This window comes from Mytilus edulis, chromosome 12 (assembly GCF_963676685.1).
Source record: "Mytilus edulis chromosome 12, xbMytEdul2.2, whole genome shotgun sequence".
NCBI classification, from domain to species: domain Eukaryota; kingdom Metazoa; phylum Mollusca; class Bivalvia; order Mytilida; family Mytilidae; genus Mytilus; species Mytilus edulis.
The window spans coordinates 34120499-34137209 of NC_092355.1; the positions used below are offsets into that span (position 1 = coordinate 34120499).

Consider the following 16711-nt stretch of genomic DNA (forward strand, 5'->3'; position numbering starts at 1 on the left):
CTAGTCATTTAAATTAACTTTGTGTCATTGTCTTCATAAACAACGGTTATATTTAGGAGGCTACGTTCATTTAAGCAAAATCTTGTGACTTTCATCCCAATTGATCTAGCTATTTGCCATGTTTAGACTTGCAGAAAACAGCACTTTTTATTCCTTTTGTCATACACAAGTATGACTTCGAAGTGTAATAATAAGCAGGATTTTCACAAGAAGTTTTGGCATGCATTTTTAAACTTTTTGCATTTATAAGTTTATTATATGAAATTAAAAAAATCAATGTCTTATCTTACTTTGTCGGTTTTAGTATTTTCTGGGTATATGACTTTCAGAAGAAATTAAACACGAATCTACACTTGACTAAAGCATGTTAAGACACAAGAACTTTATTTAAAAAAGATAATCGACACTTTCAAATGTATGTGGCATATGTTTAAAACCATCAATTTAATGATTATTTTATCATATCTAATTGTCGTAAATTTGACGGCTAAAACCTTCCAATCTACAGTTTAAGATAAGATAAAATAAACAATATGTAACAGAAATAAACTTAAAATGGATGGGGAAGATCCCAATGATAGATATAAAAATTACGATATGCAAATAGTTCTGCAAGTAAAACGAACGAAACCACAAAGGAATCTAAAAGGCATATTCCAACAGGTTGTAATTTTGGAACATATTTTGACGTTCTCCTTTTTCAAGTATTATAAATTGAACCCATGAGTATTCGTCTATTTGACCTCAATTATTCTTGTGAAGTCTTAAACACGTAAACAAACCTGTATTTATGTAGAAGCTTACATTTCTATAGAAAAGGTGTCGCGGGTATATGCCTTAATAGCAATCATGCTGGTATAGCAAAATGGAGCTGCATATGCCCGAGCTGTCAATTTACTGGAACTAATAAAAAAAAAAACGTGCCTGTAAAGAACGATCTCAGTAGAGAAATGCAAATGATCCTGCCTCAAGTCGGTGGGTTTTTTTCTCGTTGATCCGACTTCCTTCATATAGAAAAACTGGTTGTCATTGTTTAGTCGTGAGTGCATCAGCCACTAACAGGATATCAATCATCACAGTCTGAAATACTTTTCGCCAACTTAGTTATTGACAGTGTTGTCTTCTTTTCAAAACATCTTTTGAAAACTGCTCTATACATGTATATTGATAACTTAGACATTTAGAGTAATCGGTTACTCTATGATAATAGAGAAATATTGAATATAGATTCTCTGGAGAACATTCGCTGACTTTATCAACAATAAAACAGATTGTTTGACGTATGGATTTTGACAATTCGCTTTCAACGAACATTCGCGTTATATTTTTTTTCATTTTATAAGTAGATAATTGGGATGAGATGTCTAAATGATTTATCAAGAGACAGGCTACACAAATGGCATATTGCATGGTAATTGACTAAAACCAGTCACTATTGCGTAATACAAATAAACAAGGGATTTCTTTTCATCCTAAAGAGCAAATGTAGACAGATTGAAATAAATTTTTGCTTAATTTAATATTCCTGATAAACACGAAGTATATAAATCATGCATTAACCGTCACAAACAATAATCCAAGTTATGTTAGTTCATTGCAAAAGTCCATTCATCATAGTTGAGTACTAAGAACTGACAAAAAGTAAAATAACTAAAACATCGAACTCCGATGAATTTCAAAATGGCAAGTCTCTTTTCAAATGGTAAAAGCAAAAGCACAAATTCATCAAACAGATCTAAAACAACTATCATATTCCTGACTTGGTGCAGGCATTTTTCATGTAGATATGGTGAATAAAACCTGTTTTAAGCTAACTGATACACTCATAGCGTATAACATCTGAATAAAATACCTTTATAGTGACAAAAATGTGTAAACAAGACAAACAGACATTTTTAGGCCGATTGTCTTTTTTTTTTAATTGTTTCACATTTGTTATTTCGGGGCCTTTAATAGCGGCATGGGCTTGTTTATTGTTGAAGGTCATACGGTAATCTATAGTTGTTAATTTCTGTGTGTAAGTCTCTTGTGGAGAGTTGTCTAATTGGCAGTAATACTACATCTTCTTACTTTTGAAGAATAGGTAAAGATGTAAAACATAAAATTCGAATACAACAGTCAACATTGTGTTATAATCTTGATCCCGATAAAACAAACAGTTATGATAATAAAGACAAACAAAATGGTATATAGACAAATGCATTATCCTCCCAATATATGTTATACAAAAATTAAGAAGGTACATTTCTTTTTACGAAGAGGTTTTAATAAGAGCTATTTCGTGGCCTCTCAAATTAAAAAAAAAATTTCGACTTGAAAACTATGTTAATCTTATTGGTAACTCAACATATTAATAATATCTGGAAAAGTAAGCGCAAAAATGTCACTATGAATTTTTGAATGTGGTGAAATTGACGTATTGTTTTTTTTTTAAATTAAGGGATCCAAAACAATACCTTATCATACCCATTTCATTACAGTTTATGATTTCTGTAATACTGTTACCATAACATTTGGAGCACGTCGTTGTATTTTCCCGTTGGAGCTCTACAGAATCATTTAATGTTCTTCGCTGGTTTCCTTGTATACCAATCAGAGAAACAGTTTTACTGTAATAATTAATGGATCTTTGATTTAAAAGTAATTTACCTCTATAGATTTTTTTCAGTCGTGACAAAAGATGAATTTACGGAAAAGAGTTCTTGGTCATCATTCAAAACAAACAACAGAAAAATAATTGATGTACTTGTATACAAGATTTTATCTTAAAGACGTTATGAATAAAACATTTCAATTATAAACACGCGTGAAATTTAAAACTAGATTATAGATTAAATATAGAAGTCATATGTTTTTTTTCAAAATATTCGATCTCTTTTTTTTATAATTCACCACTAAAGTTTTATTGGAATTCGGTATTTTTGTTATTTTACTTTTGATTGATTTTGGAACAATGCAGATAAATAAGGAAATCAACAGTATATCACTTATTCAATTCATAGAGTTTTACTGTTTTAAAAATAAATTAACTTTATTTTGTTGTTAAAACAATAACGATTGCAATTTTTTGCGAGAAGCGAACATTTCGACAAATAATGCATCTTTATAGAACTCTAGACTGAACTATAAAAACATAGAAAAAAATATGATACAAAGGTTTTCAAATCAAAATTTGGCTAAACATCTTCACTTTAAATTTCATTAAAAAATGTCAGTATTACTCTCTCACAAATTCTTCTGTTGCTCCGTGCACTGTATGAATAAAATACTGCACTTTATAAATTTTGATTATTCTTTAAACTTCTTTAACAAAAATTATCAATAAAAATAAGTCGACCGGTTGAAAAGCGATATTTCGTACATTACAAAATCTCTTATCAAGAGAAGGATGAGGGGGGGATAGGACCTTTATCGGGACTCCGGGATCGGGTGTTTTTAAGCTCGGGATTTCGGGATTGACCCTTTCGGGATCTGGGAATTATTTCTTCGAATTTCAGGACCTCTTTGTCATACAAAATTATCTTTCAGTGGACAAAAGTTACTTTTGTCATGACAAAATTCATTTTTGTAACACAGATTTTACTTTTGTTACCTAATTTGAAAATTGGCCGACAAAAGTCAATTTTGTATGCAAATTAGTTTAGTTTCGATTCTGTGAACTAATTTGCATACAAAATTGACTTTTGTGAGACAAAATTGACAAAATAGACAAAATTGAATTTTGTCTCACAAAATTGAATTTTGTCTACAAGAATGAATTTTGTCATCACAGAATTGAAGTTCTCATAAAACACGTCTGTATCACATAGTTTTCTAAGACAAAAATTATTTTGTTATGTCAGAATTGAATGTTGTACAAAACCACAAGAGTCCCATTCGGCGCCCCGTAAGTATGGGGTGTTAAAATAATTACTATGTGTGCAGTTGACTGAGGAGATAAAGATCCAAAGCCTGAAGAGGGAATCAATTTTCACAGAACGCTGATCGGAAAGTGAAATATTGCCTGTTTAGAATGCACGATATTCACGATTTTGCACATAATAATATTTGACAAGAATAACAGCACGGGAATAATAAGCTAGAATTTTTATAGAATATAGACATTATATTTTTTGCCTTCTTTTAAAATCATAAATTCATACAGTAATTAATAGAAATGTCCCTTGTATTGAAATTCATGTTGAATATGTTTAAATTCCATCATAAAAATGCGTATTCTACCAGTAGATTAAATATCTTAATTTGAAATTTGTATTGATGCATTCACAGATTGAGTTGTATATCAAATATTACGGATTAGGTGCTAATTTTAAACTCAAGCCGAATGTAGCAGGAATGAGATGTATATAATGATTTTAATTTTGCTCATAATTATTATGTTGAAATTGAAATTGAGATTATATCAAGAATGGACTTGATTTGCCGTATGTGGGTTTGGTTATTAAAACTCCTGATAATGCTAAATGACGACAAAAAAAATTAATGAACGTATTTGCATTATAACTTGCACGAAGATAAGACCATAAAAGTTATCTGCTTCAATTATAGGGTTTAAATTATCGACCATCAATGTCTCGTCCTCCATTAAATAATCAATTGAGATAAACTTATATCATTGTTCTAGATGTGAATTTACTCACAGTTTGAAAATCTAATCATTTAATTCTTTTTCACTTTGCTTACATTTGAAATTATATTTCTTTTGATTTAAAAAAGAGAAAACAATCTCAAATATACGGATTTTATCGGTAACGTTGGATTGCATCTTGATATTTAATGTTTAAAGTACAATCTCAATAAAGTTTAAGTATAAATATAACGAAATGCTTTAGTTCGAATAATGACCCGAAGCTTCAGTATATAATGAAAGTTAGTACTTTTTGTTGCCTTTTTAAACGAACGTATTCAATATTAATGTTAATATAATTGGCATGTTAAATGGGTATAAAACTTATCAAAAATACCAGGCATTACAATTAGTACGAATAACTTTTTTTCATCTACAGAAACATATAAATCAATGACATTCGTATCAAAACTGATAACAAATTTGAAGAGCATCGACTACTAAAAATTCAAAAAAGCTGTGCTGTTTCTGTCTAGTAATATTTAGTTATTTGGATATATTTATCATAAATGTTTCTAATGATTTTAATGATTTAGACAATAGAAAAAACTCTGTACAAAAACCCATCAACGCAGGCATACACTCATGAGTTGTAAAAACTCATCAACGTTACGAGAGATATATTTGAGTACACCAGATTTCACGAGACTCATCATATGAACTCTTATCTAACACTCTGACGATAAAATGTAAAACAACGTTGAAGAGCATAGAGCAAAACGTTCTGCCGAAACTTGAACTATGGTAAGCTTCGATTCAATATTGCAATATATATTTTTTATATGTTATTATTATAACGATATTAAAAAATTAAATATTTCATTTTTGGTGTTATTTCGCGATGTGGTTGCAAGTCTGTTTACTAGCATGTATGTATATCATAATTTCTGTAAGGTTAATCTGTTATAATAGCGTCTACAATAAGTTTATTTCTTCAAGATGACTTTGTATTTTGAAAGCATTATCTTTACTTTTATTTTATCACTTTCCGAAATGTATCAAGTATTCGAGGCGAACTCGAAATAAGAATTGAATGAGCATAACATATGGGCTTAGCATAGTAAAGTAAAGTTTACTTTCAATAATCTTTATTTTGGCAAATATTGTTTTTTGAAGTTCAAATCATAGTGAACATAATTTATGTACTGTGTTACAAGTCTATGTGACCCAAACGTCCTATAAAAGACGTTAAACAAAATTTAAGATAAATAAATAATGGTCTCGACTTTTGTAAGAGCAGGATACAAATACAAATCCATAGAACCAGACTTACAATTACTTGTTTTTTTTATTGAAGCATAGGTGTGTACTATTGTAATGATTGTGATATTTTGTCTGATTGATTTTCACTGAAACATTTCTTGAGAGAGCGAGCGAAAGAAAAAGAGACAAACAGACAGAGTCACATTAAAGCATTACAGTTCATATTGTGTACATTGAACTGAAATATTTGTCGCTAATCAGACATGAAACACACGTTAAAACACCTTGTAAATGTTATCAATATAATTGATTATAATTGTGCATTGTTGCGGACATGCACATCGCTAAATCAAATAAAACTCCGTGAAATGTGAAAACTGATATATTGTAGGTCGTTTAATGACGTGATGCAAATTAGATATAATAAGTGCCATTACGATAACATTTTTTTCCTGATCCACTATGTAATAAAAAGTTCATTCCTGCTTTTGTGAATATGTCAATTGCATAATTGATACACCACTTGCGTTAATATGCAATAAAACAACAGCTGATGATGACGATAGAATACGTCAAATGCCTCTTATTATCCCATCCTCGATTCTAATTATTGTTTGTAGACATTGCTTTTTGTTTGCTCTGGCACTTGTTGTTAAGGTTATTGGACTGTAGAGAGGTTTAATATTAATTAATACAGTAAGGTTTTTTTTAGAATTTTTCATCTTGCGTTAGCTATATTTAAAATCGTGAGGAAAAAGCGGACATCGAAAAAATGTGCAAGCAATAATTGAACAAATATGTTTCTGATATTTTGCAGGATTCAATAACTGATTTTTGGGGAATCTTTATCAATATGAATTAGGAAACCGACGATTATTATTTAGAAACCGATCAATTTATCACCTCATAGATCTGGCTGGATTAGATTTATTAAATTTAAGGTACCGATCTTGTATTACAACTCAAGTTTCCGGTGCATGTCAAAACATAGAGGGAAACAAAATAGTCCATTTTTTTTCTGAATGATTTTCTGGACTCATTTTTTTCTGTTTGATTATAGGTTTATGCTGAATTGAAACATATATATCTAGATTTAAAACAAATCTTAAATCTTTTTGGGGATATCAATCCACGAAAGTGGAAGGATATCATTTTACTGGAAGTGGTGCGGCCTAGAAAAAACAGCAAACAGAAAGTAGAAAAGAATTGTTTTCACGTCAGGTTCACTTTTTATTCTTATTGGTATGACCCACTCTTTTTCGATCTAATCACATTTTCACATTAATACATACATGATATAACACGACGGGCGCCGTATACGGTGCAGGAAATGTTTACTCTTCCGGAGCACCTGATTTCACTCCCGGTTTTTAGTGAAGTTTGTGTTGTTTCTTATTTATTATTTATAACTGTTGATGTAAATATCTTTTGGTTCTGTGAGTCCTTGTTTACTCCTTGGTTTTGTTTGTTATTGTCATAGACATGATTTTTTTTTCTATGTAGCATTATTTTTTTTTCAATTAAACAATTCAGTTCCATATTAATGAAAAGTTATCGGACGGATAACAAGCGGTATTTCATGAATTACAATATCTATTTTCAAATCCATAATAGTCAGAGCTATCAATAAACAGCGTTTAAAAGACATAGAATATCAATAAAGCAACTGATTTAGGACCAATGTTATGCAAATTTGATAACTTATCATAGAATTCATGAATAATGATGATTCTTAAATCAAAATTGTGAATCATTCACTTCTAAGTTATCATTCTATATTCCTGTGTAAATTTTCTATAGATTCTGTTCAGCTGTCAGAGCGCTTCAGCATTTGACTAAGGTTACAGTCTTAAGGAGATTGTTTTGTCTGTAAATGTGAATATTGGGTGTTAAAAGAAATACCGTTTGATACGATTGATCAAGAAAATAAAGACCACATTTGGGAAGAGGTAATGATTTTTAACAAAACTAAAATGAGGAAATTATATATTATCTGTTTAGTATGCATAATGTCAAAAAATCTAGCACCCATTTATATTTGTAAACAATAACAACAAAAGAACCAATAATTAAAACGCTTTTTATTATGAACATAGTATTTCCAGCATATGTTCATGCTGATCTTTTGATGGCTGTAAGACAAATTATTTTATACTGTCATATGCTTTCATTCCGTAGATAGACTCATAGTGAATAAACATAACCTAAATTAAAGAACACTAGTATCCGCCAACCTTATAATAAGACATTAATTATTTAGAGTAGTGTGTGCAAATGATAATGCTTTTAAAACTCCCATATTTTATATATTTGAAAAGAGTAGCTGACAATATAAGTTTTAAATATGGATAGTTGATACACATATTTACATTTATAATCACTTACGCCTACAAAGTCAGGAGTCTGTGGCAATTGTCAGTCTTGTAATTTTCAATTTTAGTTAATTCCTAAGTTTGGACGTCCATTTTTACTGAACTAGTACGTATTTTGCATAGGAGCCCGCTGAAGCTGTTAATATTGAATTGAATACTCTGCAGTAAAAATGTTTTATATAAATAAAAAAACCACATGAAAATGTGATGGTCAATTGCTTGCAATCGTACAATGTTTTGATAACAACATTTGATTATATATAAACAATTAATTGGTGCTGAATTATTGTAATTAATACAGAAAACACATAAAAGCTAAGAAGTTGTTATTGTTGGCATTTATTTTTGTATAAATAAAAAGAAGTAAGTTCTTTATATTGAAGACTTGGTCATGTTGATAGACCACCGTTCTAAATTACACTTGTTAAGATAGTCGGTAAGTTAAAATCGATTTACATGGGGTCAGTAAATTAAATGCTTGGATCGAACGAATGAATTTACTGAATGTATATATATTTATATCGTATTAGGTCACTATCACACTATATCACTACAAATATATAGCTGCTCGTAATGTCTTAAATTTTGCACATAATTAGTATATGAAGAACGGCTTTCATCTATCGTATTTGGTTTTAGATATTGTGATTCTATAAAAAGGACACAATTGTCAACCTTTAATCTCTAGTTTACAATTTAACCAATCATTTTTATCAACTTAAATTGTTATTTTGTACTTACTTATAATTTGAAAATACATTCTTTACAAAATTGCATATTTTTTGTATTTTGAATTTATTTTGCTAACATATAGAATTATAAATACTTAGAGATGTTAGAGACGCTGTCGTTAGAACTCATTTTTATTTTCATTGTGTTTTAAGTATTAAATCAAATATGTTTTAAGTAAATCCAATGAGTAGTTCATATTGAAGTAGTGACACGAAGTCTCAGTACATCATTCAAACTAGTAAATTTGTTTTTGCCTGTAGTAAAATTTTAACAAATTTGATAAACATTAATGTTTTCAGCAATGACGTTTTACATTTGTAAATGGCTATAAAACTCATCAAAGATACCAGACATATAATTCTGTTAGTCTGCAGAAGATTAATCAGTGGCACTTATATCAAAATATTTGGAAGTATATCTAGTACAGTTGAAGATCATGAGTACAAAAATTTTAAAAAGAAACTGGGCCAAAAAGAACATTTAATTATAGAGATTGGAAAATCTTTAATGTGCCAAATGGTTTAAAATATTAAAATGTTTATCTGCAATATCACCACCATTTAAGATACCGAGCATGTGTTTGTGTACAAATTTAAAGGCTAAGTAAATAACAAAATTATTGAGCATTTTTATCCAAAAGGAGTACAGCCACGAAAGTTTAAAATAGATTTGATTAAATATCTGTAGAAAAATTCCTCACTAGTGGGGTCCATAAAATAATGAGCAATTGACTTGTTAATATGTTTATATATATTTTTCCAGAGCATCGTATAATCGTGTTTCAGCCATTTGTGTAACGTCAAAATGATCCTGATCGGCACTTTGTTGCCCTACTAATTTCGAAATGATGTGTGATATCGTGATCAGAGGTACACTCCGATGCAGTAATAAAGCAGACTCTTTACGTATTAAGAAAAGAAAATAAGCCCAGTATTCAATTATATAAATGTTTAGTTTATGTGCAATGTTATTTTGCAGTGTGAAAGCAGTCTATAGCAATGTATATATATCATGTTTATGTAAGGGCAACACATCATAATTAGCTTATTTCATTCTAATGACCTGGGATTATGAAACCATTACTTTTATTTGTCGATTACTTTCCTTAACGTGTTGTGTATGCAAGGAGTACTCAACATATAGTACTCAAAGAATAAAATGTGCATTTAACAAATGCTTTAAGTGCACATAATAAAGACCTAATAGTGTAAACTTTAACTTCTGATAATCATTATGCCAGCAAACATTGTTTTATAAAGTTCTTATAATAGTGAACATATGACTTAAATTTTTAGTTAATGTGACCATAACTTCACGACGGAGACGAAGGAACAGTTCTTAAAGCATAATATCCATTACTTAAGGAGGCGAGGTATACAGATGCGTCAGTTTTATCTGATAGCATCCTATATCAAAATTTTACCTGATATGAAATAAAAAGCCCAGTTCTACTTATATACAGTTGTCAGTTTTGCAGTTCTAAAATCAATCAGAAAATATTAATATCAGATGGCCCTAAACAGAAAATAACCAAGTAAATAATTAAGTTAGAATAAATATGATTCCAAACTGGTACATATACCGTGGTTTATTTATAAAGAAAAAATCGAGCGAAGTAAACTGTCTAACCATATGTAAAACATTTATTACATGTGATATCAATAAGATATGAAAAAAAATAGTAATACATATGTATGTGACATATTGACAAGTTGTTAATACGTTCGATTTTAATTGTGCATCTCGAATGTTTATTGAGTGTCGCAAAATATTTATATCTTTTGACAAATATGAATGTCAGTAGGGTGCAAGTGTTTTAAAACACATATTGCAATTATTAGTTTCAATTATACAACAATTTCTTCAGATCTAAAACAAATTTATGAATTTTGTGAAAATAACAATGCTGAATTAAAAGAACACATGCGTTTGCATGTGATTATATAATAAATAACTGATAATGAGGATCGAATATATCATTTGATTTGTAGTTACGTAATCTTTTAATTCAATTATTGTGTGCTGACATTGCATCTGTTAACCATTACACATACTTTGAACTTATTGTAGGATAAGGTGGTATGATAATTGATTTGTTTTGTTCTCAGTATGGTAAGTTTCCTTTCATTTAAACTCACTTTCTTTCCTTGGGCTAAAATTTCTCAATAACTAAATGGACAGGAAATTTTCGGACAAATATTCATGAGCAATTATTTACAAAACGATATTGCATTATAATCAGCCTAAAGTCTTTTATTTTCATATTTCGATTTTTCATATCTAAAATATTATCTACATTTCACGATTAGCTATATGTCACAAGTAATTAAAAGAATTATAAGCTTTTATGGCATACCAATATGTATATGATACTTGCCATGTTGCACTGCATGTAAGTCAAAAATGCTTTAGTTCTACTTGCACTTGTTATGTTAGAAAAACATGTCAGGCTGCCAGATAAATAGAAATCAAATTTGTGTGGTGTTCCCGGTACATGACAAATTTTGAGGTCTATTTCAGATGGATAGGGAAAGGATGTTTTTTACATGTTTACGTACATTGTAGGTTCATTCTAAAAAAAAATTTAAATCACAACTAGTTTAATATGCCAATATGTTCTTTTATAACTATTAACAAGTATTCTTGGAAATTTGTTTTTTTTTATAGTATAATTGATTTTATGTAGATGTACTTTGTGATTTAATCAAAATTATTAAATTGTGATACACTTTGTGTCTTTTCAGATATTGTGCTGTTGCATTGCTATTTAAAAAAAATACAACAATGAAAAAGCACAACAGAGCTAAAAAATGGCATTAAAGGCCAACCAATCTATAAGTTAAAAATCATTAAAAAAATGACATTTATTGTTTTGAATGAACTTGTGGTTTAATTGATATTCAGTTCAGGTCATTTTAGTCCAGGATTAAACAGACAAAGATAGGAACATCAGCAACATCTAGAAATTATCGCAATAAACATTTGGAAAAATTAAGCACGTTGATTTGATGGACTTAAAATGCAATTACATTACAATCGTGATACCATACATTGAACAATATATAAAAGGTTCTCAATCTGACATATAAACAAACGACAAGATTTCCAACGAGTTCATCATCTGACCTGAATTTACCATCTTTTGTTAACCGAAGCTGCTATGTATCTTAATTTGTTTTAGACATAAATCAAAAAAATGTTGTTAAGAGAACTTAGAATTACTAATGCAATAACAAATTATGAGACGAGATATGGATAGCCTGAAGATTACAAGAACAATAAATAATGCTGTTATCAGAAATTGATGAAACAAGTAGTTTATCAATGAAATCGTCTATGTTGTGTGTTGCTAACTTGTTTCTACTAGGAGAATTGAACATCTCTTACTTTTAATTTAACACAGATGAGATGATATAGCTGTTTTCAGGACGTCCTGTCATTTTGCTTGAACTATATACGAATTTTCAACAGGAAATATAATTTTAGAATGATATATAGACGATAAGGTCTTAATGATATTTATTTTATCTGGTCAACTGGCTTCTTTTCAAAACCGCGCGTAAATTGAAACATGCAGTTCATAAAGGAAATGTTTAACCTTAAAAGGCTATCATTGTCAAATAATTGGAGAAAATAAGTTTTACGTGAAGTTAGGCACACTTAGCTTATTTTACAAACATTTAGTTTTTTGATAAATACTATTGTTATAAAAAGGAATTGGTAGTATTAGAATAGTGGTATATATAAACGATAATGTCTTAAGCAATATTTCTTCTATCAAGCCGACTAGCTTTTTTTCCAAACCATCTATTAATTGAAACATGCAGATCATAGAGGAATTCTTTACCTTAAAATATTGTCCAATAAGTGGAGTATAAAATAAGCATCTTTCCGTTTAACCTGGTGAATTTCACCTGGTTTTTTTATGTGGAGACACCGATTTTTATTTTAATAATTTGTTTTTGCTTCGCATCACGATGCGGAGCTATTAGTTTCAGTAGACATACACGCCATCATGAAATAATTACTGATCACTGATTGGTAACTTTATGATGCGGCTGAGAATCAGCAACAGCTATTGGTTTAAATGAGATAAAGAATTACAGACTTTTTCTCGTTCAGGATAAGTCATTAAAAGCCAAAAAATTAACTATGTGTATATCAGTTCCGATCAACTGTCATTAATTCATGTTCGCCATATATTGCACACTAAAATTAAATATTTAAATATCAATTATCAATACACGTTTATTTGCTTTGTCAATCTGCAATATGCACGATTTGCTTTGCTAAACAATGTTCCTATACGACGTTTTCAAAAAGCATTATCTGTATTTTATAACTTCTCCTAATCTAGGCACACCTCCAGAGAGGTACACTCATAACGCACACTCTTAAAGTAAGTCCATTTTATATCAATCAACTATCTAAAAAAATACCACATGCTCACATATTACATTAAATTAGGATAGACCGAAGCAGTCCACAGCTTTAAGAAAGCTAAAACTTGTTAAAATATTGGATTCAAACTGGGAATAACAATCATACATTTGTTTCGAAAATCTGTTAATATGAGAACCAAAATGTATGCTTGAGTAAGTGTATATAAAATGAAAGCAAAGGCTACCATCATATTTTTACTTACAAGCAATTTGATATTCATGCAAAATGTGGAGGCCATTTGCTTGCATTTCATTAAAATTTGGGGAAAATAACTTTCAGTTCTGTATTTTATCAATTTTCTCATGTAGAAACCTCATTTTTGGGATCTTTTTACAACAGTTAAGTTTCATTAGCAGCAATATCCCCTCAAAGGATCTTCAGTCTTATGATAGTTGATTTCATCGCATAATTGATAATTTCCGCATTTTGATTAAATTTGTTTAATCAGCACAAATCGTATGGTTGATATCCATTCAATTATATTCATTTAAAAAAATAAAGTTTGATTGTTTTTTAAAACAAAAATTACTTATGAAACTATAACCCTTTGAACACAGTATTGAGAGTATTATTGAAATGTAAATCTCATTTTTTTAATTTGAGTACCGCAAGTTGTTGATAGTAACACTGACATATTGCCGATTATTTGAAAAGAGATGTCAATTGGGTTGTAAGTGTTTTAAAACACACTGTGCAATTATTAGTTTCAATTATAGGACATTTTCTTCAGATCTATAACGAGGTATAATAGATATAGGAAGATGTGGTGTGAGTGCCAATGAGACAACTCTCCATACAAATAACAATTTAAAAAGTAAACCATTATAGGTTAAAGTACGGCCTTCAACACGGAGCCTTAGCTCACACCGAACAACAAGCTATAAAGGGCCCCAAAATTACTAGTGTAAAACCATTCAAACGGGAAAACCAACGGTCTAATCTATATTAACAAAACGAGAAACACGTATATATTATATAAACAAACGACAACTACTGTACATCAGATTCCTGACTTAGGACAGGTGCAAACATTTGCAGCGGGATTAAACGTTTTAATGGATCCAAACCTTCTCCCTTTTTCTGAAACAATAGCATAACATCACAACAAAGAAAAACATACGATAAAATATCAATTGGCAGACTTAACTCAATCAAAAAACGTATGATTAAACAATGAACGAATAAATTTGATCTGCGATATCTGAATACAAATGCACAGTTAATTAAATATTAGAGACAAACATTCATGACCAAAAAGCTAACAAACAAATTCAAAAACAGGACATGACTGAGAAATATTTAACCAATCAATGTTCACTTTAGAAAAAAACCGGTTTTTTTATATAATCTTGAAGTTTATACAAATGTTGTAAGAATAAGTGAAGATATTACAAATAATCAAAGCTGGTGTACAGACAAGATCCGTATAAATAAAAAATAACAAAAAAGCATTATAAACAGTATCAACAGGTCGAATTAATAATGTATGACAAGGTCAATTGCATTACAAATAAAACACTTGATCAAATGATTATATAATAATAGATAATAATGCTCGAATGTATCATTTGAATAGAAATTACGTAATCTTTGAATTCAATTATTGTTTGTCGACATTGAGTCTGTTTGACTCAGCAAATCCTTTGTACTTCTTGTTGGATAAGGTGGTTAATAAGAAAGATATGTTTCATAAACAGTAAGGTAAGTTATAATTCATTTGAATGCTCTTATTATGTTTGAGCTACAAGTGTTTAAAAACTTAAGAGACAAGCGATAATCGGCAAAAAATTCAGCGATATTTTTTTTCAAATATATTTCGGGCAAACCATTAAAATCATTTTGATGTTAAGATTTATATTTATGAGATATGGGTTGGTATATGTACACCTCGCCAAAAGTTAAGCAACACCTTAATGTTTTTGCTTCTATTTTTGTTTTAAAAATAAATTTGATACTGCTTTGTTTCAATATAGTTTGTTTATTTTTTGTTAATCGACAAGTAAGAATTCAGAAATAGATTTTATTTGTAGGTATCTTAAAAAACGGTTTTCGAAAGCTACATACAAGTTTTTCCCTTGCAAGTTTCGTGAAAAAAGTAAAGTGTCTCCCGTGCTGTTTTGTCAGTGTATACGATAAATATTCTGTTTTGGAAGATGCCCAGACGTAAGTTAACAAGTGCACAGAAATGGCAAGTCATTGGTATGCGCACTACTGGTTTGAGTCTGCCCAGAATAGTTGTCCACTTTGGTGTAACATATAGTGCAATTTCGAGAGGATAAATGCGCTATAGAGAAAGTGGGACCGTTGATGAGCGCGACCTTTCTGGTAGGCCACGTGAAACATCTGCAAGAGATGACAGGGATCTTTCACAGCCAGCTCGTCGACATCCATTCACTACAGCTCGCCGCTTACGCGAGAACTGGGAAATGCATAGTCGCTTGAGTCTACGAACTGTTAACCGCAGACTAAATTGTGCCAATGTACGTGCCCGCAGGCCAGTCAAAAGACCATTACTGACTCCTACATCATAATGATGGGCGCATGCGCGTATGGCTTCCTGTGAATACAGCATACAGAGAACAGCACACTCTAGGATCTACAGTGTTTGGTGGATGAACTTTTTAGGAAACGTGGAGGATGCACTCGCTACTGACAACAATAGTACTTTAATGTATTCACAAATTGTCAACCTTGAGTTTTGAATAGAATTTTGTGTATAGTGTAAAGCAAATTTGTCAAAGACTTCAGTATAAGTTGAAACTTTATCTTGCATTTTTTTTTCGCCATTTTACAACCATTTGCCAACATGAAATAGACAAACATTTAAATATGAAAACCGTCCGAAATTTGCACTTTTCAATTAACATTATGTATGGTATCTTTTAAAAACAAATTCAGTTCATTGTATCGATATTTCGATTAGTTATAAGACCAGCAAAAAAGATTCTGAAAAATAATTAGGTGTTGCTTAACTTTGTGGCGAGGTGTATATATTATAGATTAGTTTTTTTTGCAACATTAAAAATGAATTTTGAATTTTGGATCCTCAATGCTCTTCGGTTTCGTACTATATTTGGCCTTTTTTACTTTTTTATATTTGAGCTTCACTGGTGAGTCTTTTGTAGACGAACCGCGTGTTTTTTTGCATCTAGGGAAAGATGATTTTCAGTTTTATCTGCATTTTTGTAGTAGTTATGACATATTAAATTGAACAATAAAAACCAATAGTAATTTTCTCCTTGTTCTTTTATGATTTTTTAAAGAGGAACGAAAGAAACCAAAGGGATATGTATCTTTGTTTGTTCAAGATATAAATCAAGAAATCTCTCTCGAG

General features: G+C 30.1%; 1 protein-coding gene across 3 annotated transcripts in view; it reads left to right on the plus strand.

Annotated features, from left to right (window-relative positions):
- Positions 1-16711, plus strand: part of LOC139498350 (cholecystokinin receptor type A-like) — a 113879-nt gene that overhangs the window by 63550 nt on the left and 33618 nt on the right. The window contains exon 1 of one of the 3 annotated variants that reach the window (XM_071286730.1): positions 14972-15078. The exons of the other annotated variants lie outside the window; for them this stretch is intronic. The gene's annotated coding sequence lies outside the window, so the exon portion shown is untranslated. Of the gene's footprint in view, positions 1-14971; positions 15079-16711 lie in introns of those variants that run through there. 3 annotated transcript variants of the gene reach the window in all.